The sequence below is a fragment of the Stomoxys calcitrans genome, chromosome 2 (assembly GCF_963082655.1).
Source record: "Stomoxys calcitrans chromosome 2, idStoCalc2.1, whole genome shotgun sequence".
Lineage (NCBI taxonomy): Eukaryota > Metazoa > Arthropoda > Insecta > Diptera > Muscidae > Stomoxys > Stomoxys calcitrans.
The window spans coordinates 200,869,631-200,880,024 of record NC_081553.1 but is presented as its reverse complement, the minus strand read 5'-3'; positions in this window follow the sequence as shown (position 1 = coordinate 200,880,024).

The following is a 10,394-nucleotide window of genomic DNA, read 5'->3' as shown; positions in this document are numbered from 1 at the left end:
AGAATTGCGCACTCTACAGGCTCAAGAAGTCAAGACCCAAGATCGGTTTATATGGCAGCTATATCAAAACATGGACCGATATGGCCCATTTACAATACCAACCGACCTACACTAATAAGAAGTATTTGTGCAAAATTTCAAGCGGCTAGCTTTACTCCTTCGGAAGTTAGCGTGCATTCGACAGACAGACGGACGGACGGACGGACGGACGGACATGGCTAGATCGACATAAAATGTCACGACGATCAAGAATATATATGCTTTATGGGGTCTCAGACGAATATTTCGAGTAGTTACAAACAGAATGACGAAATTAGTATACCCCCCATCTTATGGTGGAGGGTATAAAAAGAGACATACATCCCTACCCATTCTTACACGGCATATTTTTACAAGTTTTTTTCGGTTCTATCCCACTGAGCGACGGCCAAAAATATTGTCGGCATCTCCGATATTTCGATGAGTTGCCTTTTCTTTGGTTGGGGGGATAAAACTCTAATTGTATTTGCTCGTTGTTTTATTTGTGTGTTCCGTAAAGTCTCAACCCCAAAACACCCCATACTGGATTTTTCACCAACCATTCCAATGTGGGGCTGAAATAAAAGTTGCTTGAGAGTAGAATACGAATCTTGTATTTCTTTTATTGTATAGCTGGTGCTAGAGCGATTGAAAACTTTTGCCCTTCATTGTTTACATAAAGAAACATTTATGTAAGAACATTGCTGCACATAAGCTTGTTATTTAAAAACTCATACAACGTGAGCAAAGCTACATAGGTTAGTGACTACTTTCTGTCAGCTCCAATAAGCTTTTTGAAATAGAGTTTTAAGTCGATTATATACTCAAAGGATATTGTAATAACGCCTTAATCCTAGCAACGAAATGTTGCCATAAATTTCAATAGGCAAACATATTATATGGCATATCGTATATATGTACATACATATATATGTAAATCATATAGACCAAATGAAATGATTACTTTATAGTACATGAAGCCGAAAACTGATAGACATTGCTAACGAAAAAAAAAATTCAATCTTCTGGCTTTGTCATTACAATTTCTATGAACACACAAACTATCCCTCCATTATGGCTACGGCTATTTCCTTAAAGAATTAAACAAAGTATTGACATAATATTTAAAACGATTGCCCATTTATTATCCACTAAAGACAAGTTTCCGTCAAGGCATGCCATGAAGGCCATGAAGGAATTTCCCTTTTTAATGTCTAAAAATTTTAATATTATGCCAGTTTTTTCATTTTTTGCTAAACTATTTACATTAGAAGAGTTAGTCTGTGTTGCAAACATTCTATGAAATCGGCACTGCTTTCGGCACCACAAACTTTTATAGGGTATAAAAACGGAAACTGAAAACTTTTCAAGAGACAAACTTTTACGATGGCAATAAAATTTGGTCTACAAACAAGGGCATGGGTTCCTAGAGGGAGAAAAAAAAAACAATACGAAAAGGAAGACTTATGTTGGGCGAAAACGAAATTCTAATATGCTGCTCAACATAGGCTGGAATTGAGGCAAGAATGGCCGTCCCATGTCTTGCCTATGGAACATATGGATGGCATTCAAGTCTGACACTGAGGCTATACAACTTTTATATAACGCCATTTGGTTATTGTGCTCCGGTGCGCTTTGTTCCGCTCTCCTATTTTATCTGAACCCTTTACTGGCACGGTCAGGAAAAAAGTCCTGTTTGGGGGTGCTGGTACGGCCTTTCAAATATTTCGCCCCAATCTGGATATCATATTGGTGCTCTACTCCCAAATTTTTTTCATTTGAGCATTATATGACTGGGCTAGACGAAGACGTATCAATGTTAACCCAGAGAAAACTGAAATATGCCTGTTCACGAGGAAGACTAAGGTGGGCCAATATAACGCACCACATTTCCTTAACAAGACGATTTCGATATCTGACAACGTGAAATACTTAGGTGTGATCTTGGACAGGAAACTGAATTGGAAGTTTCACATTCAGGTGCGTGCTGAGAAGGCTAACAGATGTTGGGCTCTATGTTGACCGGCCCTATGCTCGAAATGGGGCCTGAATCCCAGGATAGTCCACTGGCTCCACAGGATCCTGATTAGACCAATACTTACTTACGCCTCAGTAGTTTGGTGGACAGCTATGGAGAAAAAGTGCAACATAAGGACCATACAACAGGTACAACAGTGAACACGTAGTCTTGGCATAGGCGGAGCAATGAGGACCATGCCCACTAGGGAGACTAGTCTAGATATCCGACCCGTAGACATACAGATTAAGTGTGAGGCAGCCACTGGGGCTATGAGACTTAAGGCGATGGGATAATCGATTTAGGATGGATGCAGGTCACACCATCGCGGTATAATCGAGGCGACGATAGAAAACCTGGAAGGAAGGGAAGAGGTTTCCGATCGGATAGCAGAGATGAACCTGGAAATCGAGTGTGAGGCACTGCTGCCATCGGCACAGTCTTGGATTGACGGAACCCTAGTATTGCCATCTGGTAGATCATATTACACGGATGGTTCAAAGCTAGAGGACAGCGTGGGCCTGGGGTTTACATTGAGAACCCAGAGACTGAGATCTGTTTAGACTGCCTGACCATAATACGGTCCCGCAGGCGGAGATCCGACCCATTGACATACAGATAAAATGTGAGGCAGCCACTGCGGCTATGAGACTTTTTAAGGCGATGGGAGAATGCATTGAGGATGCAAGCAGCTCACACCATCGCGGTATAATCGAGGCGACGATAGGAAACCTGGAAGGAAAGGAAGAGGTTTCCGATCGGATAGCAGAGATGAACTTTGAAGTCGAGTGCGAGGCACTGTATATGTCCATAGTGGCAGATTAACATCTGCACCCTCTTTTCAACCTAACCTAACATCCCAATAGTGACAGAACTAGAAGAAGAGCCATTTTTCACCAATTCGTTCACGGTACTTAGCACCGGTGACTCACGCTGTAACCGCTTCAATATTTGAAGTGGTAACAAACACTACGATCAAATTTTTACACCTCCCACTTTATGTATGGTGATGAAACCGAACACTTGTAAAGGATTAAGGCTTGATTTCACTTCAAAAGAAAGGTCGTAAGAAAGTTTTTCTGTGTGCTGCAAAGGCCAAAGAAGAAGTGTACAAAAAGTACCTCCAACTCGAAGAGTAAAGAAAACATCATCCCCCATAACATTGTGTTTAAATACAATTTAATATTTGTGCTTTTTTTTTTGTCTACTCGTAGCTGCTGTGCTCACAAAATGTTTAGTTAGCTAATAAATCAACTCAAGTTTTTATGCGTCACTTCTGTGTATGCTTTGAGGAAGGACGCAAAGCAAAATGTTGATGTCCTTTCTAAAGTAGGGTACAGAAAAAAAAACACCAAACGTTTTTTTGCTTTTTTGGCCTGCACGCCACGTTTCTCCCAGTAACCAGGAAATGTCTAATCCCATGCCGTATGATTTCCTTTCGAGCATTGTGTTAGATCTTATGCTGGTCTCGATTTTTTCCTTCAGTTTTGTTCTGCGTCCATGCTATTTGCAACAATGAAATGTTGGCATAATTTTGCACAAGTAAGCTAATCAAATTCATATTTGGTATTGTGACATATCCTGCTAATAACTGTAGGTATTTTTCTTCCTTGAAGGCTATGGAACTGAAAACTACCGTATTTTGTTGTTAAGGATTTTCAGCTATTATAAAGTCATTCAGAGTATAGGGAGGATGTGGGAGAATATTTATATTGTCATTTCGTTTGGGTGAGATAAAGTGGGGTTTTTTGAAAATTCCCACCAAAAATGTAGGAAACGGGCTGTTATTAACAGAATGGATAATGCTGGGAGTTTTGTTCCGTTATATGTGGCTCATTTTGAGAAACGTACTTTTTGCATACCAGTAAAGTTATAGACTATATATAAATTACTGCCCCTCTGACTTTAACCAAACTGAATGTAGAAAAACAAGTAAAAGCGTGCTAAGTTCGGCCGTGCCGAATCTTACGTACCCACCACCATGGATTCCGCTAAAAATGTACCGTTATTAACGGAGTTTGTATTTCGATATCGGTACTTAGGGAGCCTATATCACCATACTAACCGATACGGATAAAAATAGAATCTGAGGTTATAAGTCATAGGATAGGTTTTTGGGCCAAATGTCAGCCAAATCAGGTAAAAATTGGGACTTCTAAGCATTCAAGAAATTATATACGGGTATAGCTTGATATGGGGGCTATATCTGTTTATTAACCGATTCGGATCATACTTGGCGTAAATGTTTAAAAACATAACTCAAGTCTTTGTTATAAATTTCAGCCAAATCGGATGAAAATTGAGGCTTCTAAGAGCTCTGGAAGTCAAATCCGTGGATCGGTTTATATGGGGCCTATAGTTGCTTATAGACAGATTCGAATCATACTTGGCATGGTGGTTGGAAGTCATAACACAAGACTTTGTACCAAATTTCAGCCAAACCGAATGTAAATTGAGGCTTCTGAGCGCTCAAGAAATCAAATCCGGTGATCGCTTAATGGTATGAATGTTGGAAGACAATACTAAAGTCTTTGTTATAAATTTCAGCCAAATCGGATGAAAAATTAGGAATTTAAAGCCTCAAGAACTCAAACCCGGGAATCGGTTTATATGGAGGCCATATCTGATTATAGAGCACTTCCAAAGATACTTTGCATGAATTTTTCCCAAATTTCAGCCAAACCGGATGATAATTTAGACTTCTAAGGGACCAAGAAATGACATCCGGGGATCAGTTTATATGGGGCCTAGATCTGTTTATAGACCGATTCGGATCATACTTGGCATGGATGTTGGAAGCCATAACTCAAATCTTTGTTCCAAATTTCAGCAAATCGGATGAAACTTGAGGCTCTTAAGGGCTTAAGGTTTCATGTGGGGGCTATATCTGGTTGCAGACCGATTCGGATCATACTTGGCATGGATGTTGGAAACCATAACTAAGGTCTTTGTTCCAAATTTCAGCAAATCGGATGAAACTTTAGGCTTCTAAGGGCTCAAAATGTCAAATCCGGGGATCGGATTATATGGGGGCTATATCCAAATCTATACCGATTTGGCCCATTTGCAATCCCCAACGACCTACCTATCGATAAGAAGTATCAATGCAAAATTTGAAGCGTTCGACCGACATCGTGATTTTTACAGACGGACGGACTTGACTACATAGACTCAGAATGTCGAGACGACCCAGAATGTATATACTTTATGGGGTCCCAGATCAATATTTCGCGGTGTTACAAACGGAATGAGAAGATTAGTAAACCCCATCCTATGGAGGTGGGTAAATGCAAATGCAAATTTTGCCCATGAACATTCCACTAAGGAAAAGGGTACACTCACATATCAATGAATGCAGTCCGATTCAAGTTAAAGCTCAATAATAAGGGGCTTCCTTTTTACAGCCGAGTCCGAACGGCATGCCGCAGTGCGACACCTCTTTGGAGAGAAGTTTTACATAGCATAGTACCTCACAAATGTTGCCAGCATTAGGAGGGGAAAACCACCGCTGAAATTTTTTTCTGATGGTCTCGCCAGGATTCGGCGGACATGCGTCATAGGCGGACATGCTAACCTCTGCGATACGGTGGCCTCCTACGGTGGTGGTGGGTATAACAAGTAAAACCTGTAAGGAAAGACAAAAGTCCGTCGGAGTCAACGCTCTACTTTTATACCCTCCACCATAGGATGGGGGTATACTAATTTCGTCATTCTGTTTGTAACTCCTCAAAATATTCATCTAAGTATATATTTTCTTGGTCATCATGACATTTTAAGTCGATCCATAGCCATGCACGTCTGTCTGTCCGTCTGTCTATCAATAGCACGCTAACTTTCGAAAGAGTACAGATAGCCGCTTGGAATTTTTCACAAATACTTCTTAATAGTGTTGGTCGGTTGATATTGTAAATGGGCCATATCGGTCCATGTGTTGATATAGCTGCTGTATAAACCGATCTTGGATCTTGCCTTCTTTAGCCACTAGAGGGCGCATTTCCTACCAGATTTGGCTTAAATTTTCCATGACATGTTTTGTTATGACTTCAAACAACTGTGCCAAATAAGGTTTCAATCGGTCAATAACCTATTATAGCTTCCATATAAGCCGATATGGGATCATGACTTCTTTAGGCTTTAGAGGGCATTATTATTAGCCGATTGGCCTGAAATTTTGTACAACGGCTTCTCCCATAACTGATCGGTTTATAGCTTGATACAGCTCCATATAAACCGATTTCCTTATTTTACTGCTTGAGCCCCTAAAGGGCGCAATTCTTATTCGAATTAGTTGAAATTTTACAAAATTACCGAAGCGGACCATAACTTGATATAACTCCAATAGCATAGCAATTCTTTTCTTTTATCCTTTGTTTGCCTTAAAAGAGATACCAGGAAAAGAACTCGACAAATGCGATTCATGGTGGAGGGTATAACAGACTCGGCCCAGCCGAACATAGCACGCTTTTACTTGCCAATACATAGCACTTTTTTTCAAATTTAGTCAGACTATAATTAAGCATGCCTTTTGAAATATCGAATAGAACCTTGAATAAGTTTATTACGCTAAATTGTGGCTGCTACAGCCTTAACGGGTCATATCGGACCAAATATATATATGGCAGCTATATCGAAATTTAAACCGATTTTGATAAAATTTAGTACACATACAGAGCGCTCTTAAAACTTAAAAAATATCCTCGAAAAAGAAAATTTTAAGTTAGGAATTCCGTGCTACTTACAAAATCCTTTTTTTGTTTTTCATACCACTTTCCTAAGTTGGTTCATGTCTAGTATCGTGTGTCCACCCAAGTACCGTCTGTTAGCCGCGAAAGCCGGGCAATAACATAGGAAATGCTCCAACGTCTCATCATCTTCCTCGCATGCCCTAAACATGCTATCACTTATCGCACCGATTTCGCATAAGTGAGCTCGTAGTCCTATGTGTCCCGTTATGAAGCCAATAGCTATACTGACCTCCTTCTTACTTTTTTTCAGTAATAACCTCATCCTCCCACGATCCGGATTATCCCATAGGATTTTCCCCGTCCTACCAACTGTTTCGCTGTTCCACAGTGTTACATGCGAGATTGTCGCCCATGCCCTTAACTCGGCCTGCGTCGACCCGAAATTTTTCAACTTAAATAAATTTATTGACAGCAGTCCTCCTGCCTTCACTGCCAAATAGTCTGCCCATTCAACCCCCGCACTCCGTTATGCTCTCACTCGACCTTAAGTGTCGTTTCAAGTATCCGATAGGAAACCTCTTCCCATCCTTCTAAGTTTCCTATCGTCGCCTTGATTATAAAGCGATGGTATGAGCTGTTCCCATACTCAATCCATTCTCCCACCGCCTTAAGTCTCATAGCCGCAGTGGCTGCCTCACATTTAATCTGTATGTCAATGGGTCGGTTATCTAGAAAAGTCCCCAGTGCTCTAGTAGGCGTGGTTCTCATCGCTCCGCCTATGCCAAGACCACATGTTCTCTGAACTTGTTGTATGGTCCTAATCACGCTTCTGTAAAGCCAGTGACTATCCTCGGATTCAGGCCACATTTCGAGCCTACGGCCCGTCTACATAGTTTCTAACATCTGTGATCACTCCAAGATCACTCCTAAGTATTTGACCTTGTCAGATATCGAAATCGTTTTGTTGAAGAAACGTGATTCGTAAAATTGATCCACCTTTGTCTTTTTCATCAACAGTCATATTTCAGTCTTCTCTGTGTTAATATTGAGACCCCTGGGTCTAGCCCAGTCATATCCCATATGCCAGACCTTTCGGCCCTTCTTCGTAGTTGGTTTGAACCCATATCCCTAAGAAGTGTAATAACATCGTCTGCATAGCAGACGGGTTTTGATCCCTCCTCAGTCAGCATCCGTAATAGGTTATTTATGGTGGTCACCCAAAATAGTGGCGATAAAATGCCCCCCAGTGGCGTGCCCTGTGCCACTTTCTCCCTTCTATTTATGTCACAGATGGATGATGCGCGTCCCAGCAATTTATCCATCTGTTCCTTAGCATATGGTTTATACAGTCTCTAGGGACTTTGTCCACCCGGTACTGGTCTAAGGATTGGTTCAATGTGTCGGCTCACACATTATTAAACGCCCCCTCGATGTCAATGCAAATCGGCAATCTGTTCGTCTTGCCATCGAAGGATTCTTTTATTTTATGCACAACCTCGTGCAGGGTAGTGTCCACAGACCTTCCATTGACATAGGCATGTTGTTTACTGGATGTCCTACTCTTCATCATCGTATCCACAATGCGTTCCGTGGTTTTTAGTAGAAAAGACGTAAGGCTTATGGTCTGTAGGCCGTTGGTGTCGCATAATTTGCCTTCCCGGGCTTGGGTATAAACACCAACATTTTGCTGGATATCCTACTCTTCATCATGGTATCCACGATGCGTTCCATGATTTTTAGTAAAAAATACATAAGGCTTATAGGTCTGTAGACCGTTGGTGTCGCATAACTTGCCTTGTCGGGCTTGGGTATAAACACTAATCTTGTCTCCTGCCAGGTTTTCGGAGTATATGCAAGTCCTAGGCACGCTACGAAAATAGCGGCCAGATAAAGCGCCAAATAATCGACCTCCTTTTGTAGTAACGCCGAAAATATTCTACCAGATCCGGTGACTAAGATGGTTTGAAGCTTCTCAAGGCTTCCTTGACCATAAGTTCCGCTATGATAAGCCAGTGATCCACCTCATTATTCCAAGATTCCGGTGTCTCCGCGAGTCCCGTCATATATCTTGTGGAAAATGCGGTTTTGTCAAAAACTTCAACATGTCCTCCGATGTTTCTGCTCTCACTGCCATGTCGTCTACTAACACTTCAGTTTGGAGAGAAACTTTTTCATCTTGGCGGCGTCATTAACGCTATCAACCTGGTCACAGAAAAGCTTTCAGGAGGCACGTTTTGCCGCTCTGGTATTCTTATTGTATTCCTTGAGCCGGGTGTAATAAACATTTCAAAATATTGGGTTGCCCAAAAAGTAATTGCGGATTTTTTAAAAGAAAGTAAATGCTTTTTTAATAAAACTTAGAATGAACTTTAATCAAATATACTTTTTATACCCTCCACCATAAGATGGGGGGTATACTAATTTCGTCACTCTGATTGTAACTACTCGAAATATTCGTCTGAGACCCCATAAAGTAAGTATATCTGTGGTCTTGACTTCTTGAGCCTCTAGAGTGCGCAATTCTTATCCGATTGGAATGAAATTTTGCAAGACGTTTTTTATTGTTATTTTCAACAACTATGTCAAATAAAGTACAAGTCGGTTCATAACTTGATATAGCTGCCATATAAACCGATCTGGGATCTTGACTTCTTGAGCCTCTAGAGGTCGCAATTATTATCCGATTTGCCTGAAATTTTGTACGACGGATTCTCTCAAGACCATTAACATACCTGTTTATAATGGTCTGAATCGGTCTATAGCCCGATACATCTCCCATATAAATCGATCTCTCTATTTTACTTCTTGAGCCCACAAAGGGCGCAATTCTTATTCGAATTGGCTGACATTTTACACAGGTCTCTAACATATAATTTAATTGTGGTCCAAACCGGACCATATCTTGATATCGCTCTAATAGCAGAGCAAATCTTTTCTTATATCCTTTTTTTGCCTAAGAAGAGATGCCGGGAAAAGAACTCGACAAATGCGATCCATGGTGGAGGGTATATAAGATTCGGCCCGGCCGAACTTAGCACGCTTTTACTTGTTTTACACTTTTTTTCTAAAGCAAGCTAAAAGTAACAGCTGCAGAATGCAATTACAGAGTCACAAGCTGTGAACAAATTTGTCGAGGCCCACTATATGAAAAATCCACAATTACTTTTTGGGCAACCATTCTTCCTGTTTTTTCGATGTTCTCTGTAAAAAAGTCTGCCGATCTCTTTCCCAATATTGCGAATCTCCCCGGTCATCCAGGGTTTTTCTTGGGCTGATTATCTTTCCCGAAAAAGACAACTATCTTCGAAAGACTCCACTAGTGCTGCCGTTATCCTGTTGACATTGTCGTCCATGTTTTCTATGCTGGAGGGAGTAGCCTTCCGAATTTTGTCCAGTTGGTTTTCAGTTCCTTTACGGAAGCTTATCGGATTCGGTGCTGGCCGTGCTATTCTAAACCTAATTTAGCGATGATCTGAGAAAGAATGCTCCATGAAGACCCTCTGAATCTCATCGATTAGATTTTCCGAACATATTGTCATATCTAAAACCTCCTCCCAAATCCTATTAACAAATTTAGATTGTTGGTATTCAAGAATTCTGCCAGGTCTTAAGAAAGAAACTTTATTGCGGGTCGTCAATGGCTCCTGAATCTTGCTGATTGCTGATTTTCTCCA